At 41.2% G+C, this 25,199-nt stretch overlaps 1 protein-coding gene across 2 annotated transcripts in view; it reads right to left on the reverse strand.

The window, feature by feature from the left end:
* The window catches only part of PLXNB2 (plexin B2), a 385,384-nt gene that overhangs the window by 156,352 nt on the left and 203,833 nt on the right, over positions 1–25,199 (reverse strand). The gene's annotated exons all lie outside the window — the stretch shown is intronic.

The raw sequence follows: 25,199 nt of genomic DNA on the forward strand, positions 1-25,199 counted from the left end.
TAATCTGACATATTTCTCTTTTCAAAAAGCTTCAGATTAAAGCTTACTGTACTTCTGCTTTTAAATATTTAGAGACTGTTTCTAGAAGAGACACTAGTATCACCAGGCAGCAGAAGCTGACCTGGACCTTTAGGGTATTTATATCTGTTATTGCTTCTGAAAGATGCTTAGCCAGGAGTTCTGGCTAAGGTGTTCTGGGCCTAGAAGCATCTGGCAACTCTAATACATATATTATTACTTTAAAAAGTAGAGATGGGCATGAACTGCTGGTTTGGTGGTTTGTGTCAGTTAATTTTTTTGGCTGAAAAGGTTTCAGCCTTTCTAAGCCCCATCTCCTCTGGCGGACATCCATTCATAGGCAGTGCCTGGAGGAGGCAGGCTAGGAAACAACTGCTCACCCGAAAAATGAAGCAGCTTAAACCTCTGATGGGTTTATGCCCATCTCTATTCAAAACCCTTCCCTTTTGGAGAGAGGGTAGAGGAATCAAGAAGTAACTGGTGTCTTCTCCTAAAATTCATTGGCTATGTAAGTAGTGAAATGGGTGCTTCTTAACTAGTTTGTGCTTCTTCAGTTCAAGTCCTTAAAAGGATATAGAAATCAAAATGGCTTTCATAGATTTCAGTCCAAATGTTCTAAACTAGGAAAATACACAAAACTACTGTTCTACAACACAAAAGTGCAGCACTTGAAAGTTATCATGCAACAAGTCAGCATCACATATGTCAGCGGCTGAAATCCTGTTGCTTAGCCTAGTACACTGGTTCTTAACCTTGGGTTACTCAGGTGTTTTTGGACTGCAACTCCCAGAAGCCTTCACCACCAGCTGTGCTGACTGGGGTTTCTGGGAGTTGCAGTTCAAAAGCATCTGAGTAACAAAGGTTAAGAACCACTGGCCTAGTACATCACATCTAGAGTAGGCCTGTTGACTTCCCACTTACAGTGGAGTTGATTCACCAAGTTCCAACTTATGCAATGGGTCTACTGTTACTGAATTTTTACCTCTGTTGGTTACTCGCTACAATCAGTCTCAGCACTTGCAAACACCAAATTTTGTGTCATTAGTTTGTGATGGAATATTTGGAAAATATATATATATATATTTAAAGTCACGCAAAGAAAGGATTGTTTGTATTGAAACAATTTTTACAATCCCAATAAAATACAGTACTGGAAGAACAGGGATGTTTGTGCAGTTTCTAAATATGCATGATTTATTCAATTACACAATTTTGAACTTTTAGCACACAAATAAAATCAATGAGACTCATGCATACTTATGCACATGCAGGACTGCAGCTGATATTATTGGTTTGACATACCACCCACTGAGGCCTCTATTGACCTCTTGATTTTCTTCATCCTAAAACCACAACACAGATTACTAGCACAACTCTATTTTGCTCAACCACAAACTTACATGTTCAGCACTTGACTTCTACTTAGGTTCTTGCCTCCACTCCCCTTTTAAAAAAATAATCACTGATTATAATTTAGACTCTATAGTTCATTAAAAATGTCTTGTATGTATTCTGGAACAGGTATAAAACTGGAATCTGGCTATCACTGTTCAAAGTGCACTGTTATTAAAAGCCCATTTGCAATCACAAATGCTGACAGAATTTTCAGAATAGCCTAAGCAAAAACTAGCATGCATATGCCAGTTTCTGGTTGACAACAGCAACAGAAAACCCCAGATTTACATGCAAATATGCAAGCCACATTTAGCTTACCTTTTACCCCTTCTTCCTCCTTCCCACCTCCATTAGCCCACAGATAATCAAGAGCTCCCACAGGAATAACAGTAAGGAAGCCTCAAGTCTGCAGCATACATTTTTCTAAATGTTGCCATGGTGATCTCCAGAATGTTGATCCCCTGAGAAATCAACTCAAAATTCAGAGCAAACTGGGGCAGGGCAGATAAATGACACCCAACGCAAAATGCAACTTGGGATGATGTTATTTCTGAAAAATGTATGGCTATGGAATAGTGTGGCTAGTAGTAACATGAAGCAAAACAGTAATATTAAGGAAGCAAAAGAAGCACCACTAAGTCAGCTGGTTGAGTAGATTAAACCAGAAAGTCAATGATTAAAACAAACCCCTAATATTTCCTATATACCGGCTACAATAAATCACTTTCTCATTTTCCTTATTCATGAAGTATCCATTTTACTTGTAGTTTGGTTGTGATATTTGTTCACCACTCTTCTTTTCAAGCAGCTTAGGGATTTGCAGACAGGTTTCAATCTGGTGTGGTTTTGTGTGGCTCCTTCTATATATTTAATCATTATAAAATTAGGGTGTGTGTGATCATGGCTTCTATGATATTGTCCTGTCTTTCTCAGAAAGTTTGCAAAAAGTTTCCTGGCAACACTGGAACATATTTTTTGAAGTATATCATGTAATTTGGATTAATCGTGCAAAAACCAAACCAAGCTAGCTGGGATACCCGCAGAAAGGAAACTGCTAACAGCAAAAGTCAGCTCTGCCCTTTGGCAACTGCGTTTCTCTTGATGTCAAGCAAAGCTAGGGAATTAAAAATGCCTACTCAAACATCACCCATGCTGACAAGTGACAATTTAAGATTTGTCAATTAATTGCAGGGGGATGACTTATTTGACACATCTCTCATCTAACAGTTGGAACTTGCTTCCAGTAAGAGCATGAAAAAGAATTCAGAAAATGGAAAGAAGGCCAACAAATAGGAATTAACTGTAGTCTACATGTGATGTTGAATGACTACATGGAGCAAGAAGAGGAATTATATCTGCTGGCCCTACCATTTCCTCTATCTGTTCTGTGCCAGATCTGAAAGGGATGTCTTTGTACATATGCAGCTCTACATGTTCTGTGCATATTCCCCATGTGTTTGGGGGAAAACATGTTTTTGCCATCTGGGAATTCTAGTGGGCCTCTCCATGCACTCAGTGAATACATGGAACGATTGTGAGAAATGGATTTTGTATGTATAAAATGATTCAACTATATATTTTGCAGATGGTCTGACAGCAGTGCTTGGCAAAGTTACTTCTTCAGTTCAATTTCTGGAACATCCTAGTTGCTCTAGGCAGTGGCCATGATGGCAGAATATTCTGGGATGCTATATTCCAAAACAGAACCTACGAACATGGAACCCTGGAGAGAAACTCGTCTGAAACATGAAGAGGTTTCAGAGGAAGTAACTGCATAGGACAGTGGCATCTCTCACGATGCATACCTTTGCATCAATTGTGGGCATGTGCATATAGGATTGTACCATGCTTTAATAAGCAAAGCCCCTACTTCCAGATCATCTGGCTACTGTAAGCAATTGGAAAGCGAAGTGTGAGTTTTTTAAAAATGCTTCCCGAATACCTTCAAAGCTAATGACTTGTACAGCTAAAAGCATGCGAATTCGCCCCTACAGCTAAGCTGGTTTTGGGCACTTGAAAAAAAAATCTGAAGCTAGCATATGAGGTTAGTTCCTTGCCCCCCTCCCACCACCCTATATTTTTGTAGTTCAGCACAATGCTAGTTACCAGACCCTTGGGGAAGCTTGGGGGCAAGAAGGGTAAGGTCAGCCAAAATAAGTGGACCTGTTTTCAGTAAAAAATTTGCTGCGCCGTCTTGAAGAAGATGAAATTATTCTGCGGAAGCCAGAGCTCAGTGGAAGTCTATAAATATTTACAGGCCTCTTTTTGAATTATCTCCTTCAACACAGTGTATTCTCAATGCCCAAGTGACAGGGACATGAACAACAATTCAGTCTCTCCTCTTTTCCCTTCTCCTAAGTCTACCTGCACTTTAAGTATTGTGGAAACATCTTTAAACTTTAAACAAGGAGGAAATCTTTATTTATTCAGGAAGCACCATGCCTCCCAAATCTCTTTAGTTATCTAAGATACTTTAAAAATGCAGTTCTACCTGTTTCATCCCCATTAAGCAACTTAACTTTTTAACCTTCCACCCAATTAGTCACTGTGGAACTACAGGCAATGCTTAATATCACCTTTGTACTCTGCCCTTATACATCTTAAGCAACCTAATGAGTATATACTGCCTTCAGATTTACACATAGCTGAGCTGACTGATGTTTAGAATGTCTATGAGTAGGGTTTGTTTCAGAAATAACTCTATTTTAAGTTGAAAGTAGCCAGGAGGATATTCTTCAAGCTACAGTTCTTTGTAACTCAGAACAGGCCAAGCTGGGCTGCTGGTGAACCTTAATGATTATTTCTTTATTCTTTTCCTTCCTATTTCTTTTTACATGGCAGAAAGTTATTTTAGCTATCTGTAAATTAAAATGTAAAAATAAATGAAACCCACCAGTGGGTTATGTGAATTGGCCAATTAGTTGAGGCAGCTATCTGACACCCAGCAGTCTCTTAAATTATTTTAGAAGATCCATAAATAGCATGTAGCTCTCTCTTTGGACCTATACCTTTATATACCACTCCACCAGCCATAAAACAGTTTGTCCACAGTCACAATTTTCTCAGCAGTGTTGTGTAGGAACAGTGTTGTGTACTTTAAAGAAGCTGGATCAAGCTCTCAAGTGTATTTTGAGCTTAAGGGCTGTGATGGACAGGTCTCAGATCACTCCTGTCAGTCAAGTCAGAGCTCTGGTGTGGGAGCCTATGACATGACAAGGGCTATAAAGGAAAGATATTCCCAAAGATTCTCCAACCATCCTTACAAAAGTGACATGCCTTGCACGTGGCAGGCCCTGTTTGAAACTATTACTTCTCCCCACATAAGGGTGCTACTATTCAAGGATATACTTATTTCAGTTCTTTCTACACATGTATTAATCTCTGCCTTTATCAGAGACCAGCCACACATTCATTATTGAAAGTCCTAGCAGGGCTATGTTGACAAGGATGGAGAAAGACAGGAATAATATTATGGCATTTTCTCTCTTGTACCCTTCTGAAACTGTGTTTTATTTATGAAGATAGGATGACAACCTTCAAGATGATGCACAAATTGTGAAGGGATATGATCTCTTCTGGCAGCTGCATTTAACAGCTTTTGCATAGCCTTCACTGAACATCTTAAAATAAGAGCTTAAAATAATGTAAGAAAGAAGTATACACCCCTCCTCACAAAATCACTGGGAATCAGATTTACATGATCTATTCCAAATAAGACATTCTAATGCAATCTGCACTTAAGCGGTTTCCAATTAAGACCAATTCACACCTCGTGGAGACATTATTTCCTATGTAGCATATTTTCAAGAAGGGGATAATTTAAAAACAGCTAACAAGCCCCAATAGGCTCAGCTGCATCATCTCATGTGTACCCCAAGGATTTAGCTTCTAGCAAAAACACTATTCTGCATCCATCTCTAGCCACAGCTCTGCATCTCATCTCTAGCAGCAAAAAATCACCCAAAAAAATCTCCATACATCTCCATATATCCGAACGTGAATGTTTCATGTTCACTGAAGTTATTTAGATGTACAGGTGATCAAAAGGAGAAACAGAGACTACAAAGCATCTTACCTAATGCAGTGGTTCTTAACCTTGGGTTACTCAGGTGTTTTTGGACTGCAACTCCCAGAAGCCTTCACCACCAGCTCTGCTGGCTGGGGTTTCTGGGAGTTGCAGTTCAAAAACACCTGAGTAACCCAAGGTTAAGAACCACTGATCTAATGGCTAAAAATTAAGTGCAAGAGTTAGACTTAATGGCTAAGAAAGCACTATATTTAATTAACACTGAAACCAAAACAAACTAATTGGTGATTGTATTAAATAAGTGTAAAGACAAACGTAATTTCATTCTCAATAATATTACTTATACTGTAGATGTATATGCCAAATACTTATCAACATATTTGGATGGTACTCTGGTCAAACGAGTGACTACTCAACCAGACATACTGAAAAATCTCTGAGTGCTTCTGCATAATAGAGGTCACATTGTGTGCACATAAATATGGTAAAGGATATCATTACTGTACTTTCAAGGGAATTGGCTATGAACTGACCAGCCAAACCCAGAACTATTTGTTACTCTCCTAAACAAGTTGCTTTATCCAGGATGGTATTAGATGCATACAGTTACAAAGTAACTATAATTCTGCTACCAGCTGTCAGTAGAATGGTCATCCCACAATGGTGCTATAAAGCTACAACATGGAAAGGGACACAACCTCCAAGAAGGAGTAGCATTCTTGAAGTCACAAAGCTTAGCATCACTGGAACAATTGATCATGCAAGCAGGAGGCTCCCCCTCCCAGTCATAAATGCACAGAAAAAAGCAGAAGTGGAAATATAACCTCCATAGGCACAACATTCTAATTAATTTGCTCTCCATTATTTAACCTGAATGAACACTTTCCCCAAGAAGACAATTTTCGCTTGAAGTAGGGTAGAAAAATCTAACCTGTAATATTAAAAAAAATATCTAGAAGCAGGGGATAAGCTTCAAGTAATTTCTGCACAAAACACACCTTCTTTTATACTGGAAAAATAATATGCCTTAGACTTTATTTTGTTTATCTGGTTCAGTATAAACTAAATCATAATAACCACTTGGTTCTCTGAACTGTGTTTCCCACTTGGTTTTAAAAAACACAATATGTACAGTTTCACAAATGGTGTGCATCATGGCCCTGAAATAAAGGTCTATGTAAGCTATTTAAATCCAGCAGATACCAAATGACAATGAACAGGATTATTTCCATACTACAGCCAACAATCAGAGAGAGAGATTGACTTGAGACTACATCTTCAGTAAGTAAAATATATTATTTGAAACTAACACAGCAAAACATGGGAGCACTCTGTGTGGAGAGAAAGGCCTAAAGACAGAGAGTGAGCAAGCAAGTAAGGGGCAGCAGGAAGGAACTAGGGCACCATGCAAAAGAGGGAAGTGTGGGTGAGTGGGGTCTTTAGGCACCAGAAAAGTAAGACAGAAGAAAGGAAGACAATGACAAAGTACAACACTGGGGTGGGGGAAAGAAGGACAGATGGGATGCTGCAGCAAGATGCTGCTCGGAATTAAATCCACAACTCCTGGAACCCTGCCTCTGGAGACAGGTACAATATTCTTCTTAATATTAGGGATGGACCTCTCTACAGATGGCCAAGTTCTTGCACATCCGGTGGACTTTACTTTTTATTTTGCTTCCTCAGATCCAGATCTGCTTTGCAGTTGGCTTGAATTTGTCCAGAGTAGCTGCAGTGTAGAGAATTGTGTTCTCACCTTCATCCATTCTTAAGCATTTGCCAAGTGCATCACTTTTCCTTAGTGATGGCCAGTGTTAGCACATTACTTGGACTGAGATCAGACTTGATTTTGGGGGGTCACAGATGCTGATGTCACAAAGCAGGTGATTCCTCCCAGAATAGAGGGGAGCTCCATTGGCTTCTTATGGCATATCTGAGGGAAAGGGGACATTTATGCAGCTTTTCCCCCAAATGGTTCTTTGCAGATGACCTAAACACAGATTTTTCACTGTCACGCCCTTCCCCTTCCACTGATAAAGCAGTCCAGGAGGAGAAGAAGGCAAACATACAGACTAACAGAACAGAGGGTGCAAGTGTTATTTTATAAGATGCCTACCAACCTTTCATGAAAAAAAGGGGGGGAGCAACGGATTATTTTAATGCTAGTTCTATCAAAGCTGGAAGAAGAAAAAAATCAACACTGGGTTCTGTTCAGACACCTGGTTTCGATGTACATACCATTTTTAAATGCTCATCACATAAAAACAAGACATGATGCTTTCTGTACAATGTTCTCATATGAACATCATAAAAGTGACAGGTTTAAGCTCCAGGCTGTTCTTCATATTTAACAGCAAGCAGAAGAAATGAAGAACAAACTAGCATGTTAATGAAATCACTTCTGATCTACAATTACAATGCTTGAGGTCCACACCTAATCACATTAAATAGTTTAAAGAGCACTATTAAAATAGAGAAGGTAAAGGATTATAGCTCTTACAAAATCCATGAAAATGCCACTTTGAGCCAGTTTGCCCGAATCATGTATGCTCCATTTTAAAAGCAAAGACACTGATATTGTTCCATTATCACCCTATTGCAAGAAGGACTTCAGAAGGACTTGCTTGTTTTTCCTGAAAGATATCCACAACACTAAAATGTACATAAGGTAAAGAATAAAATTCTGAACCGATACTGGTTCAACAGAAATGAGAAATTTCAAATTCGTTTTCCATCATAAACAACTCTGTTGATTATACTGTATCTCAAATAGGTTTCCCTAGAGCCTCAATTGGGCTCACTAATAATTAGCTTTTTAATAACACCTGATCATAGACATTTGTGGAACTCTCCTGTAAAGCATGTCAGGCAGAACTTCAACTATAAGATCCTGTATCTCTGGCTATGAACTGAATGCCTATAATAAATATGTGTGGTGAATTTAATATTTCAAAAAATTGGCTTGGGTAATTATATGCTATGGTATATTGCATAAACAACTTATGAACAATATGGGCTGAAAATACAGTTCTTTTAATGATAACAACTAGATTAATCGAATTATGGAGCTGACACAAGCAAATATTTAAATAGGCAGCTTGATTTCCTTGTGAGGGACACAGTTACTAGGCTGGACAAGCACTAAGATATAGGGAGAGAAAAGGTCACTATTTTGTAGGGGTGAGAAAAAGAGGCAGAGTTCGGGAGAACTAAAGTCAGCCAACCTTGGTACAAATGGCTAAAGTCATTAGTATTTCATGTGTGTGTTTCATAAATACTGGAAATGGGCCAAATGCTTCCATAGAATGTTCAAAGCACAGGTCTGAACTGGAATACATAAAAGGGACTAGAACAGGGATGGGCAAAGAACATACCTCCAGATGACGTTGGACTGAAAGTCAATACAGCCATGGTGAATGAGCATGGGATACTTTACTTATGCAAAAGAGATAGCTGAAGAAAGATTTGCCATCTACCTGGCACCTAATAAAACCTGATTGCTCCAGTGCTGAATTCAGTCAAGCAAGGGAACAAGACATAGTGGCAACAGTAATATATTTATACAGTATATGAAAAAGAACTCCATGCTCCCTGTGTATGAGCATGCAAAACATAATCTATTTACCACAGCTGTGAGCCAAAGAAACACCCCGTTCATCTGCAGCTGCGTCTGTCCGTATGTATCCTGAACATATATTCCCATTATAAAAGCTCCTGTGATGACTCCCCAGAGTATTTCAAGTTGGTAGAGCTTAAACAGAAGGACTATTGTAGAACCAGCTTTTTAGAAAAGAAGTATTACAGGTGAGCAGAGAAATGGTACATGTCCACTTTCTGAATTTTTAGCATGTATACATTACTGAAACTGCAACATCTCTGTTGGTTTGGGCATGTCGTGAGAATGGCTGACAGTCGGATTCCAAAAGGTCTCCTGTATGGAGAATTAGTGCAGGGAAAGCACCCCAGAGGGAGACCACAGCTGCGATACAAGGATCTCTGCAACTGGGATCTGAAGGCCTTAGAAATGGACCTCAACAGATGGGAAACCCTGACATCACAGCATTCAGCTTGGAGGCAGGTGGTGCGGCATGGCCTTTCCCAATTGGAAGAGGCACTTGTTCAGCAGGCTGAGGCAAAGAGGCAGTCCCGAAACCAGCAAAATCAGAGAGCTGGACAGGGGACAGATATTTGTCCTCAGTGTGGAAGGGATTGTCACTCTCAAATTGGCCTTCTCAGCCACACTAGATGCTGTTCCAATACCTCTTGAGACTGAAGGATGCCTACTACTTTCTGATCACAACTCACACAAAATGAAAACAGGTTGGCAAGATTTAACAACAACTTCTGAAGATGGCTAGATATGGTAAAAAAAAAAATATAGTGTTGGAGGATGGGGCAGATTTCCTTTGTGAGCCTATGAATTCAAGTGGTGCAATGTAGAGTAAGCGCCAGTACTGGACCGCTGCTGGTGGAAGAGCATAACTGAACAGAAGGAGGAGGCAATTTCCCCTTCCCACTGCAGGCCATGTGTAACCCCCCTCCAAATAAACACAAAAAACAACAAAAAATAAAAACCCCATTCCAGATGGTTGGGAAACCCTCCAGACCTGGTTTCTGGACAACCTCAAGAGTTTTAGGCTGAAGGGGGGAGTAGGCAAAAGAAGGAAGTTCTGTTAAACTGATGTTGCAGCATGTTGGCTTTAGCCCTATAAATTCCTCCTCCTTTACTGCCTAAAAATCATGAGAAATTTCAACCAGAATTATTCCAACAAAGAAAACAACACAATTTGTTCCATTTTAAAAAAAGTCCAGAAAGGTAAAAATTACTGTCCAAAGTTAGGCCAATCACTTGCAAACGTGGTATATGCAGCTTTAATAGGGGACATGGAAGCGTGGGAAGAAGCCATTTCCAGGTACAAATAATGTTTAAAGGAAGGCATGCTTACTTCTGCTTCATTCTTACAACACAAATCTTTTAAGAGAGTTCTGAACTTTAGCTGGAGTGAAGAAACACGATGAAACATAGTGCTTGAAAATCTTTAAGAACAAGCATCATTACCATAGAGTGGTTCTTAACCTTTTTGAAAGAAACGCCCCCTTGAGCCATTGAAGAAGTTATCATCGCCCCCCTCCCCACGGTGATGATATTTATTTATTTATTTATTTATTTATTTATTTATTTATTTATTTACTTACTTACTTACTTACTTACTTACTTACTTACTTACTTACTTACTTACTTACTTACTTATTTAAGACACTTAAATCCAATGACTGCTGAGAACAAAATTCAATTCCAAGAAAATGAAATGCTCCCAAAAAGTAACATTTAATGATTTAGTTGTAAGCTAATTTTAAGACGAAAAAGAAATATTAAAAGGGCATAAAAACAAACCGCAATGCAGGAACTAAAAATTTCAAGACAAAACTCTGAAACTAAATTAAGATTGGAGGAAAATATATATTCATGCACATTGTAAAAAGGCTGCAGCCATCTTCACAGGTTTGAATTGCTCCAGCGCCCCCCTACTGCCCCCTTCTGCTCCAGCGCCCCCACGCCGCCCCTTTTCGTTCTACCACCCCCCTGAAAAATGAAATCGCCCCCTGGGGGCCATTATCGCCCACATTAAGAACCACTGCCATAGAGAGTGAGAAATGTTTAAGGCTTTTTTTGTCTACATGTCACACAATCTATTCTGACATTAGTTCCAATCCTCTTAAACAACAAAAGGTTTGAATCATTGTGCTTGTCATAGATTTCACTTAAATCAATATGACCTTGTTAAAATCAGTGGCATAGTCCCATGCGTTTGAATAGGTTACCTGGTAAGGGCCTAACTATACATCCATCAAAGCATTAGAATTCAAGAACTCTGATTGAAAGCAAAAAGCTTGTTACACTAAAGAATTGTGTGCAATATATTTACCCATAGCTGGTGGCCTGTTCATATGGAACGACTAGCTCTTGCAAATGCATGGAATATAAATATGGGATGCTGGCAATTTGGTGCAGCATGTAGAGAGGCCAGCAACTTAATTTGAGCTGGAAGGTGGCCATGTGGAATATACCAACAGAGAAATACTTTTCACATGATTAGCTTCATGTTTAAATGATGCCAAGGCTGGAAATCTTTACAGATCTCACATTCCTAGCACAGGCAGGATGTTGAGGTCCCCATAGGGGGTGTTTATATCAGAACTGGAGCTTGCAATTTTAACATGCAAAGAAATTATTCGAAAAGCTCGTATTTACATAGGTCCAGGTCCAGCCATAAATGAGACATGAAGAGGATGACAAGGAAACACAGCAGTTCAAGAGATACAACACTGTTCAGGGACATCATTAAAAAGGTGTGAAAACCACTTTTCACCTTTCCTATTAACTAACTGGCCTGTATTCACCAGCTGTTCTTTCCGTTTTTGAAATTTTAATTTGCCCTTTATTCCTGCTTGATTATTCTTGCAGAATGTCATCTGCTGTAACCAAAAGTACTACACATTTTAAAATACTCTTTCAAGTTTTGATACCTATTTTTTTTAAAAAAATCATTAATCTACATCTAAATACTTCATTCTATTTCACACTTTTAATTTCAGATAATTATTCAATTTAAAATAAAATAACCAGATTAAAAAAAAACAAATGGCAGGCTGTTGCTAAGAAAGTTTGTGGTTGTAAAGCTTGCATAATTATGTTATAAGCCACCCAGTGAATGCTCTAACATTATGCACTGTTAAATAAGTCAAAACAACAACAACAACAACAACAACAACAACAACAACAACAACAACAACAACAAAGCAGTGTCTCTCAACTTAGTCCCTCAGCTACAAAAACTCAAAGGCTCCTCATTTCAGAAAGGATATTAGTACGTCTGTAGGCATTCTGTTATTATATTAATCGTTTTGAATATGAATATTCAAAATGCTGCCCCCCTCAGCATCAGCAACCTGACTCAGGGGGAGGGGCTTTAGAAGGGTTTTTTATTGTGATTATCAGTTGCCGTCAGGTTATGTACCTAGAGACCCACAGTGGGTCTGAGGGAAAAGGAAGGGGGGAGGGCGTTGGAGGGGGCAGCCATTGAGGTGCTGCTGCTCTGAATGAGGATGCACTCCCCCTAAGGGACCAGGTCCACAGCCTGGTGGTACTCCTAGACCCCAGTCTAACTCTGGAATCCCAGGTGGACTTCGTAGCCGGGGTGCCTTCCTTCAGCTGTGGAAATTATATCAGCTCGTATAATTTCATGACAGTTACACACGCACTGGTAACATCTCGTATAGATTACTGCAATGTGCTCTACATGGGGCTGCCTTTGAAGACGGTCCGGCAACTGCAACTAGTCCAGAACTGAGCCGCGCGGCTGGTGAGTGGTGAGGCCACTAGGGGACACATCAAGCCGATTCTGTTTAAATTACATTGGCTACCAGTTGCTGCCTGGGCCCAATTCAAAGTGCTGGTTTTGACATATAAAGCCCGGCTTGGGACCTGGATACCTGAAGGACCGCCTCCTTCCATATCAACCTACCTTGCAGTTAAGATCTAGCCAGGGGGCCCTTTTGAAAGAGCCATCCCTCAAGGAGGTACGAGAGACCGCTTGTAGACAAAGGGCCTTTTTGGCAGCTGTCCCCAGACTATGAAATGCCCTCCCGAGGCAGATTTGTCTGGTGCCAACGCCGATGACATTTTGGCACCAGGTCAAAACCTTCCTGTTCCAGAAGGCTTTTAATTGAAATAATATCAACTGTGGGTCCTGATGGCAATTTTTAGAGTATATATTTTAATTGTATTTTAATTGGTTTATCTTTTTATTGTAGTTTAATTGCTGTAAGCCGCCCAGAGACCTTTGGGTAGTGTGGGCAGCATATAAGTTAAATAAAATAAAATAAATAAATAAATTTTAGATTAATTAGTGGCCTTGCCAAGGGAGGGGCAGGGGTTATTGACATATCAAATTGTGAAAGTGCAATTCCACAAGTGATCTACAGTAACCTGTTTTCTGGGCTGTCAGTCATATGCTCAATATTCCCCTCAGTGCACAACAGACTGCACACTTAGATGCATAACTGTCAGCCTGAGAAATAGAAAGATGTTCGCTTTATTCATGTGGAAAAATGCAATAGCATTTTGGCCTGGGTGGTCAAAGTTACTGCTAGCATTTTAGATGGCAAATCCACAGCAAGCAGTGATGGGAGGAGATAGCACCTAGCTCTTGCAGAACAACACAAAGACCCACGGAATTCTTAGCAACCGTTATGGAAACCTCATGTCTCCTCCAGGCTATGTCTGTGCTCCACCACTGTTGCCTACCTGCTGTACAAAATGCACAGTAGTCAGACAAGGAATCTAATGTAGAATAGGGTTACTTTCTACATTCCTATTTGATAGGTTTAACACTCTATTTAAATAAGGACTGGTTTATGAGCTTCCCTTTCCCTTCGTGACTTGTGCCTTCGCTGTGGCGACAAAGATTTATCCCAAACTGGGCCAGAAGCAAGCAATGTGACATTCCTCTCAACTGGAAGCCCAGACAACATCCACTACTACATTGGCTTAATTGTTCAAGAAGGCTGGCGTGCCTTTTATACCCAAGTTCCCCCTTTTCCCCATGAGTTCCAAGCCTCTTAGCCAAAATCTGTCTCTGTTGTTGAAATTTTGTTTATTGTTTCCCCCATTCTGTGCTTTCACTGCAAATGAAAAAACCAAAAACCAAAATCTGCCATGCAGATACGTACACCGTGTGTGAGTGGGTGAGAGGAAGAAATCAAAAGGACAATTCTTCTATCTTGGAAAGCAAAACAATGCTACAGTTCTTATTTACAAGGCATCAGAGTACTTTCAGAGGCACACATTTAATGTGTTACTACAGGCCATTTGAGTAAACTGCATATTGAACACACCCAATTACCTAATAAATACTGCAACTCATTAGACTGGCTAAAAACAAAGCAACAAAGCAAAAAGAAATAAGGCATCTACACTGAGAGTCTGATTATGCTGACTTTGCAACTGATGGTAACCAAGAAAGCAGGAAGCTCTGTAAAAAGTGGCAGGTAGCAAGTAGCATTTGCAGCTGATGCCAACAGTGAGCAGTAGGAAAATTACCTGTCACAGCAACTGTTCCTATGTTCCAACTTTAAACACAGCTTTCCAGAAACTCATGTCAAATTACCTAAAACCTTCAAGGAAAGTCCTTTCCAGGCAGAACCTTTCTATATTTGTAGAAATCATACTTTCTTCTGCCCCAACTAGAAATAATAATAATAAAAATAATCATACAACTACAAAGATGGAAAATGACCCCTACGAATCATCAACTGTCAAGGAGGCACAGTGGGGAATCGAACTCCCAGTCTCTGGCTCCACAACAAGATACCACTGAGCTACTTACTTATTTTTTGAATTTTCATCCCACCTTTCAACTAAAAATTGGTACTCGACATGGCTGACATAGAAAGTATACAGGAACTGAAAGGATATGTTCTAGTGATCTCATCTCTGTCATGGGGGTGGGAAGGCATGGACAAAGTTTGGAGAGGGTTAAATTGGTGATTGGGATGGGGGACTGCTTGCCAAAAAGGCACTCATACCTTTATATGATGAGCACAATGGTCTGTAATGTGCCTACAGAGCTTCATAATCAGGCGCTCTTCCCATAGTGCATAAGGGGGTGCTGATAAGTATTGAACCTTTCCCAGGAATTAATTGAGCTAGGAAGCTGTAACTGCTGCGCTATTCTACATATTCCCCCAGGAAGTCAATGCACTTGTGACATCGGTCCTGCAGCTTCTTCAGCCCCTGCAAATAAAATTCTTCCGACCGCTGGTGTAACCAGTCATTTGCAGCATTAGTTGCCTTCAGAACACTCCCAAATCGTTGTCCCTTTAGGTGTTTTTTTGAGTTTGGAGAACAGATAATAGTCAGAAGGAGCCAGGTCGGCGCAATAGGGTGGATGGGGCATCCAATAATTTTAAATATTTCTAAGTTATTCTAATACTTAAGCCATGGTCAAAGTATCACTATGAAACTAATACAATGTTATATTCATCAGCCATTCAATTTGCCAAGACCTGAAGCAATCAGTCACTCACAATTCTTGTGCTCAAACACTTATATGCAGAGCTTATCATTAGGAGAGATCTTTCTCTGTCCATTCAGGCTTTCCTTAACAGCCTGCTCACTCACAGTCCTCAACAGAATGTATACAATGTGGTTGAACAATTTTCTCATTTTCTGCTATAGTATACCAATTGGGTCAGTATCTACTGAGGAATACATGGAATGCATAAATGCTGCCATTCACCAAAAAGCTCCTTTCAAGTGTTGCCCTTTTATGCTCAATGCATTACTGAAAACTAATTTTAACTGTCATAGAATTGGATAGTGGAAGTGGAAACATGAGTTGGGGAAGTGGTTAGCTGCTTAGAGAAAGGAGACATATGCTACAAATGATAGGATTCTATGAATCACGCTCCATAGCTGAAATCCAGCAGCAGAACCTATGTCATATGAGGCTGATGATGTCATCACATGAGGCGGTGTTTAAAATTAAGCACTCTCTTCCCCCATTCTGTAGCCCCCAACAGCTTCCCCAAGGTGAAAGAGATTCCAACGAAGTCTCAGGAGCTGGGGAGGGGAATTGGAATTTTTTTATTTCCCCAAAAGTGCTGCAGCAGATGACATCATCAGTCTTGTGCAGCATCAGTTCCACTAATGGACTTCAGCATATGAATTCTAAATATATCACTGTAACTATTTCTGAGTTTTGCCAACTGCTTGAATGCAACATGTCATAATTCATGAAATCACTTACTGTTGAAAGCAGAGTTAAAAGACTGAAAAGCAGAGTGAAGTCACACCTAAACTATGTCACTTTTCATTACATTGTCCCTTTCTGCTGCTAATACAATACTTGTGCTTTTTGTTTGTTTGTAAATCACAGTTCAGTGATAATGCTAAACTGAGCAAGTTCTCAAAGAACCACAGAGATCAGGTTTAAACCATTTCCCTGTATCATATGTAAACAAACCACATAGGAGAGAAATCTGGAAATATGACATCCTCCAAACTGGTCCTAAAATTTAAAAAAAAAATCTGTACTCAAATCATTACCTTGAAAGATATGGCTCTAATAACTCTCAAAAACAAACTGAAAGTTAACACAAGGTGTTATGAGTCAAAATTATTTTCACTGTTATATCAAACAGTGTTACAGTAAATTGAAAGTGATTAAAAGTTCAACCAACTATGCATTATACTGCTTGAAATGGGACCAAAAGTTATGCATTCAAAAGGTCCCCCACTTTCTCTTCTCTCAAACATTTTGCATAGAACACAAAGATAAGTTCTGCTGGTGTTTTTTTTTTTCCAATTCACAAGGCTCCTGACTATCAGAAACATTTGCTATCTGTTATTCCAATCCTTCTCCTTCATGGATTGCTGCCTTGTCGTGGCGAAGGGGCGTGAGTAACTCAGAGAAACTATGGGCTATGCCGTGCAGGGACACCCAAGACGGACAGGACATAGTGGAGAGTTCCGACTAAACGCAATCCACCTGGAGTAGGAAATGGCAAGCCACTCCAGTATCTTTGCCAAGAACGCCCCATGATCAGAAACAAAAGGCTAAAAGATATGACGCTGGAAGATGGGCCCCTCAGGTCGGAAGGCGTCCAACATGCTACTGAGGAAGAGTGGAGGACAAGTACAAGTAGCTCCAGAGCTAATGAAGTGGTTGGGCCAAAGCCGAAAGGACGCTCAGCTGTGGACGTGCCTGGAAGTGAAAGGAAAATCCAATGCTGCAAAGAAAAATACTGCATAGGAACCTGGAATGTAAGATCTATGAACACTGGGAAGCTGGAGGTGGTCAAACAGGAGATGGCAAGAATAAACATCGACATCCTGGGCATCAGTGAACTAAAATGGACAGGAATGGGCGAATTCAGCTCAGATGATTATCATATCTACTATTGTGGGCAAGAATCCCGTAGAAGGAATGGAGTAGCCCTCATAGTCAACAAAAGAGTGGGAAAAGCTGTAATGGGATACAATCTCAAAAATGATAGAATGATGTCAATACGAATCCAAGGCAGACCATTCAACATCACAATAATCCAAGTTTATGCACCAACCAGCATTGCTGAGGAGACTGAAATTGAACAATTCTATGAAGATTTACAACACCTTCTAGAACTGACACCAAAGAAAGATGTTCTTCTCATTCTAGGGGACTGGAATGCTAAAGTAGGGAGCCAAGAGATAAAAGGAACAACAGGGAAGTTTGGCCTTGGAGTTCAGAACGAAGCAGGACAAAGGCTAATAGAGTTTTGTCAAGAGAATAAGCTGGTCATCACAAACACTCTTTTCCAACAACACAAGAGGCGACTCTATACATGGAAATCACCAGATGGGCAATATCGAAATCAGATTGATTATATTCTCTGCAGCCAAAGATGGAGAAGCTCTATACAGTCAGCAAAAACAAGACCTGGAGCTGACTGCGGTTCTGATCATCAGCTTCTCATAGCAAAATTCAAGCTTAGACTGAAGAGATTAGGAAAAACCACTGGGCCACTCAGGTATAATCTAAACCAAATCCCTTATGAATACACAGTGGAAGTAAAGAACAGATTTAAGGAACTAGATTTGGTGGACAGAGTGCCTGAAGAACTTTGGATAGAGGCTCGTAACATTGTCCAGGAGGCAGCAACGAAAACCATCCCAAAGAAAAGGAAATGCAAGAAAGCAAAGTGGCTGTCCAACGAGGCCTTAGAAATAGCAGAGAGGAGAAGGGAAGCAAAATGCAAGGGAGATAGGGAAAGTTACAGAAACTTGAATGCAGACTTCCAAAGAATAGCAAGGAGAGACAAGAGGGCCTTCTTAAATGAACAATGCAAAGAAATAGAGGAAGATAACAGAAAAGGAAAGACCAGAGATCTGTTCAGGAAAATTGGACATATTAGAGGAACATTTTGCGCAAAGATGAACATGATAAAAGACAAAAATGGGAGGGACCTAACAGAAGCAGAAGACGTCAAGAAGAGGTGGCAAGAATACACAGAGGAATTATATCAGAAAGATTTGGATATCCTGGACAACCCAGACAATGTAGTTGCTGACCTTGAGCCAGACATCCTGGAGAGCGAAGTCAAGTGGGCCTTAGAAAGCCTGGCTAACAACAAGGCCAGTGGAGGTGATGGCATTCCAGTTGAACTATTTAAAATCTTGAAAGATGATGCTGTTAAGGTGCTACATTCAATATGCCAGCAAGTTTGGAAAACTCAACAGTGGCCAGAGGATTGGAAAAGATCAGTCTACATCCCAATCCCGAAGAAAGGCAGTGCCAAAGAATGCTCCAACTACCGTACAATTGCACTCATTTCGCACGCTAGCAAGGTTATGCTCAAAATCCTCCAAGGTAGGCTTCAGCAGTATGTGGACCGAGAACTCCCAGAAGTACAAGCTGGATTCCGAAGAGGCAGAGGAACTCGAGACCAAATTGCTAACTTGCGCTGGATTATGGAGAAAGCCAGAGAGTTCCAGAAAAATATCTACTTCTGCTTCATTGACTATGCGAAAGCCTTTGACTGTGTGGACCACAGCAAACTATGGCAAGTTCTTAAAGAAATGGGAGTGCCTGACCACTTTATCTGTCTCCTGAGAAACCTATATGTGGGACAGGAAGCAACAGTTAGAACTGGTCATGGAACAACTGAGTGGTTCAAAATTGGGAAAGGAGTACGGCAAGGCTGTATATTGTCCCCCAGCTTATTTAACTTATATGCAGAATACATCATGCGTAAGGCTGGACTGGAAGAAACCCAAGCCGGAATTAAGATTGCCGGAAGAAATATCAACAACCTCCGATATGCAGATGATACCACTCTGATGGCAGAAAGTGAGGAGGAATTAAAGAACCTTGTAATGAGAGTGAAAGAGGAGAGTGCGAAAAACGGTCTGAAACTCAACATCAAAAAAACTAAGATCATGGCCACTGGTCCCATCACCTCCTGGGAAATAGAAGGGGAAGATATGGAGGCAGTGTCAAATTTTATCTTCCTGGGCTCCATGATTACTTCAGATGGAGACAGCAGCCACGAAATTAAAAGGCGCCTTCTTCTTGGGAGGAAAGCGATGACAAATCTTGACAGCATCTTGAAAAGCAGAGACATCACCTTGCCAACAAAAGTCCGAATAGTCAAAGCTATGGTTTTTCCTGTCGTGATGTATGGAAGTGAGAGCTGGACAATAAAGAAAGCAGACCGCCGAAGAATTGATGCCTTTGAATTGTGGTGCTGGAGGAGGCTCTTGAGAATCCCCTGGACTGCAAGGAGAACAAACCTATCAGTTCTAAAGGAAATCAACCCTGAATGCTCACTTGAAGGACAGATCCTGAAGCTGAGGCTCCAGTACTTTGGCCATCTCATGAGAAGAAAAGAGTCCTTGGAAAAAACCTTGATGTTAGGAAGGTGTGATGGCAAGAGGAGAAGGGGACGACCAAGGATGAGATGGCTGGACAGTGTCTGCGAAGCAACCAACATGAACCTGACACAACTCCGGGAGGCAGTAGAAGACAGGAGGGCCTGGCGTGCTCTGGTCCATGGGGTCACGAAGAGTCGGACACGACTAAACGACTAAACACACACACATTCCAATCCTTTCATTGCTTTGACTAAAAGTATTTCTCCAATCAGTACTGATAATTACAAGGACTATGCTTTGTTTAGTAACACTTTTCCACACAGCTATAAAAACTGAAACCCTACTGAAGTGTACCCCTGTACATTAAGCTTGATGCGCTTTAGAAAAGGGTGGGCAACATATGGTATCAAGTCACTTTCATGCATCATGAACTACGAGAAAGCCATTGAAGAATATATGGGACATTACCTCATGGCAGCTGAAATATGTCTGAAATTATAATGGTGAATGTTTCCGAAACTACAGAGAAAGAAGCAACTAAAATAAAGTTTGGGCTCTCTTCTTACCCTTTGTATTAAGGGCATATTCTTGGGTTTACTCATTACTGAATTAGGACAAACCTAGTAGGGAATATTTCTATGTTTTTCTTTTATTTTGTGGCCTATAATACACATGGAAGTAAATGTAGCTTTGTTAGAGGTCAAAAAGCAGAATGGTGTAACATTGTTCATATTAACCATTTGGATTCTGTCCTCAAATAGATTCACTCCTACTGTGCCAAGTAGACTGTTTGCAAATGTAGCTTACAGAAACTATATCTAATTAAGATCAGAAATGGAATGCTCCACGTGGTGTGGAGTTGGCACCGTGGTTGCACTTTGCCTGCCCGCTCGGAGAAGATGAGTACAGGCAAATGATGTTGAGGCCGGGGAAGGGGGGTTCAGGAAGAACCTCTATCTAGCCTGCCTTCCCCCCCCCCCCCCGGATCAGTCTCTCTTGAATCGCCGACTTCATGGGTAAGGACACCACCGGAGAAGGGTCTCAGGTGGTTTCGTTTCACCATGTGGAGCTGCTGTTTGGGTGCATGCTGAAGATTTGGGGTACATAGGAGAATGAAGACTGGCCTATGGAGCCATTTTGACCAAATTAAGTGCACTTGAGTGGGAAAGAGCACTTGCTAGAAGGGCAGCTAGTTCAGGTATGCACAGGAGGTCATGCAGGGAAGTCTAAGGCCAGGAAAACTGGCAGAATTGAAACATTTGATTGATTTAATGTTGTCCCATATCACTATCCTAGAGAGTGAGCGACCAGGTCCTTTGGGAGAGTCATCTATGGCGGCATTGCCAGGTACGCAGAGAGCTACACCACTGGGTGTCGTAACACCGACTGGGCAGCACTATTGCTCAGGAGACAGGGCGCCAACAGATGAAGCAAGCCAGGAGCCTGGAGGTTTCACGTCGGAAGCAAGAGAGACGAGGGTGAGAAAGGCAGCTGGAGAAGTGGTGGTTGGCAGCCCGCCTGGATCAGAAGTAGTCAGTAGTGGTCCAGAGAAAGTTGCAAGGCTTATACCAGGTGAGCCACCACATACACACAGAGTCGCACAGGGTGAAAGTATCTGGCAAAGGGGTACAATGAGCCCACATGGGTTAAACCAAACACCCATTTCTCAAGTTATTTCAGATAATGCAAGGGGGACACTGCTGGGGGTCTTGCCCAGACTGGCTTCGAAGCTCTGGACGGTGCCCTACCCTCAGTGGTCCATGCCCAGTCAGTCCCCAGGATTCTATGAAGGGTTCAGACAACTGTCCCTTCCCCCCATTCCAGATATGGGACATAATTCTGTTTCTCGCAGGGATCTCCCTTACGGGGATCAGCCCCTGCCGCTGGGGAATCATATCCTACCACCCAAAATTGAAAAAAATCTAGAGAAGAATACGTTGACATTTTTGAATTGTTAAACAGGCAGTTAGAAGAGAAGAAGGGAGATAAGGAAGAAGAGGGTTAGGTTATATATAAAGAGAAATTTAGAAAAAAGAAGCCTGAGATGTGCTGGACTAAATAGCCTCCAGTTTTTTAAAATTATGCCAGAATCATTGTGAAGGCCCAACCTTCGCGTGCCTTTTCACTGATACAGGGCTTATGCTGGGTTGGCTAATTCTGGAAAAGGGCCCCAGCCCAATTAAAGTTTCAGTATTAGAGGACTGGCTGGACCTATATCCAGACAAAGAAGCTGCCAGATATTTCAGAGAAGGATTTAGGTATGGTTTTAGAATCCCATTTCAAGGTAAGAGGTTAGCCACCATGTCCAAAAATTTAAAGTCACTTATAGGAATGGAAGAGGTGGTAAAGAAAAAGATTTGCAAAGAGGAAGCAGAAGGGAGAGTGCTAGGCCCATTTAAGGAGCCACCAGTTCGAACTCTGAGGGTCTTCCCATTGGGAGTGGTGCCTAAAAAGGCATCTGGTGAATACAGGCTTATCCACCATTTGTCATACTCGGCTGGGGACACCGTTAACGATATGATCCCCGAGGAACTATGTGCAGTTCAGTATACTCCATCTGATGCAGTGGTACGCATGATAAAGGCATGTGGACCTGGCAATAGAATTGGCTAAATGTGACATTCAGTTGGCATTGCATTTGCTGCCGGTGCATCCTAGTGATTTTGAGTTACTTGGTTTTGCCTTTGAGGACTGTTATTATATGGATAGGGCCTTGACAATGGGATGCTCCATATCTTGCATAGCATTTGAGTGCTTCAGATCATTTTTGGAGTGGGTGCTCCAAAAACACAGAGTGGGGGTCCCCCATGCAGTGCATTATTTAGAGGATTATCTTTTTTGTGGAAGGAACTTCCCATTGTAAATGCATCATGGGGTCATTTCAGCTGATAGCCAGAGAGTTGGGCGTGACTCTTGCTGCAGAAAAAAATGAAAGGGCCAGCCACGGTCCTCACTTTTCTTGGAATCGAGTTGGACACAGTACGACAATCTAGCAGGTTGCCTGAGGACAAATTAGTGGCCCTCAGGTTACAGTTGAGGGCAATGTTAGCTAGTCAAAAAGGTATGTTGAGGAAGCTGCAAGTAGTGGTTGGCCCTCTCAATTTAGCATGCAAAGTAGTAGCACCAGGCAGGGCCTTCCTTAGGGGACTTTGTGAGGCCATGAAAGGCCTTTTGAAGCCCCATCATTGGAGGCATCTTTCGGCTGGGATGAAGGGGGATTTGGTTGTATGCTTGCATTTCTTAGAAAGCTTCAATGGGGTATCATTTTGGAGAGATGAAATTTGCCTTGTAGTGGATTTACAGGTGCATTGTGATGTGGCAGGTTTTATATTTTGGGCAGTCAAGCATGCTTCCCCACCCAATTGGGGTATGAATTTCGGCCTGGGAGCCTGAGCCATGCTTGAGTGGAAGGGACAGAGAGGCATGCCATGGGACATGTTCTGGGAATTGGCGTCTCAGGATGCTTCGAATGTGCCCCCTGATATATTACTGATTCACCTGGGTGGGAATGACTTGGCTCAATGCATGGGCAGGTCACTTACGAGTATTATACAGGTGATTGATGATTTCCATGCCATTAAGGCCAGATTCCCAGGACTGAGGATACTCTGGTCGAATAAAATACCAAGATTTGTATGGTGGGCAGATTGTGACCCCAGATGTATCGACCATGCCAGAAGGCGAGTCAATCAAGAAATTGGTAAAGCTGTAAAGGCTGGCCTCGGGTCAGTGGTGGTACACCCAGACATACAGGTGTGGTGGCCCGAATTGCACAGAGACTATGGGGAACACCTGTCTGAGTTGGGATTGGATTTGTTCCTCCAGGATTTATAAGGGGGCCTTTGGGCTGAAATTTTCGGTGAGGGTGGCTGGCATGGGGTATATGAATAGTCCCTATGGCATGGCGGGTAGTGCAAAAAGTAAGAGATTTGGTGAGTTCCTCTGGGACACCCAAGGAGGATGTCAATCATCCCATCTCCCTGATTGGCAGAACAAGGAGTTATACGAAGGGGAATGGGAGTTAAGTGAATCTCCCGGGCAGCAGTGTACCTAAGGTCATGAGGCTCGGTGACTGAAGGAGTGGGAGGATTCCTGCAGCTGGGTGGCTGAAAACATGCTAGTCAGAGGCAGTGTGCTTCAGTAATAGGAACTTGACCTTGGTGGCCTGATCCAGTCATAAATGGTACTGTACACTGGAGTCAGAGGATAATTTCACACTACAGGAGGCCACCTTGGGAAGGAGAACTCAACGTTTAAATAGTTAATAAAGCTGTGGCCCTAGTTTTATCCAACACCTATGTCTCGTCTCTTTATTCTGGGCTGAGCAGGCAATGAAGTACCAGATCAGATCCTGCCTGGAAAACATTCACTCCAATGCTAACACTCTTTCCAGGCAACCAGCTTTTGATGGACCTGACAAAAGCTTACCCCAGGATGATATAATGAGGACAATATGGTAAACGAATGTAGGAAGAAGCAATCTGTTAGCTGCTCTAGTTTTTCTGAAATACTCCTGACCACACCAAGCTAAATGTACTGAGGCTAGAACGAAGATAACTGCTCACGTAACCATCTAAAGATACTTTACAATGTACTTTTAACACCTAAACATTCTGCATATTGCAGTTTTTTTCAGCTGTCCTTAATTTAAAGAAAATGAAAAAAAAGGAAGGCATACCTTCTGTACTTTTATTCTGCATGTAACCTTGAAATTGTTTGTAAATTTGGGCAAATGTCAAAGATACAGAAAGGCTTGGATTTTCAGTATACTTACATTATAGTAACCTCATAGCTCCTCCTTTATCTTCAAAATTACATCAACTAATTGTTTACGGCCTAGATCCAATTGTTATTCCCAGCCAGAGCAGACCAGTGAATCAACTGGCTACATGGTAAATTAACATCTATGCAAATCCTATTGATTTAATGAGTCTACTGTAGTTTGGGCTAACAATGAAGCATAGGTCTATTTCTTTCTTTCTATAGTTTTAGACTAGCCTGTAAGCAGAGTGTGGAAACATAAAACAAAAATACTAAATTATAACCAAAGACAGTACCTAATAAAATTAAGCATGTTTATGCAGTTACTGTATATGTAGAACATATCCATAATTCAGATTTAAGTTTTTCTTGGTAAACATATTCAATTCTGTTTTAGCCAAAAAAGGCAGAACTTGAAGAATGAATATAATGAAACAATGAAGTCCATAACTGAGCTGTGGTAGGATGATGTTGTAGGTCCCAGAGCAGTATCCTGCTAGTGCTCAGATGCTGAACATATTTAGAGTTCATATTATAAGAGAATAATGTTTATTTTTTGTAAAGATTTGGAAGTTAAGTTTAAAA

This window comes from Pogona vitticeps, chromosome 5, assembly GCF_051106095.1.
Source record: "Pogona vitticeps strain Pit_001003342236 chromosome 5, PviZW2.1, whole genome shotgun sequence".
In the NCBI taxonomy this organism is placed as follows: domain Eukaryota; kingdom Metazoa; phylum Chordata; class Lepidosauria; order Squamata; family Agamidae; genus Pogona; species Pogona vitticeps.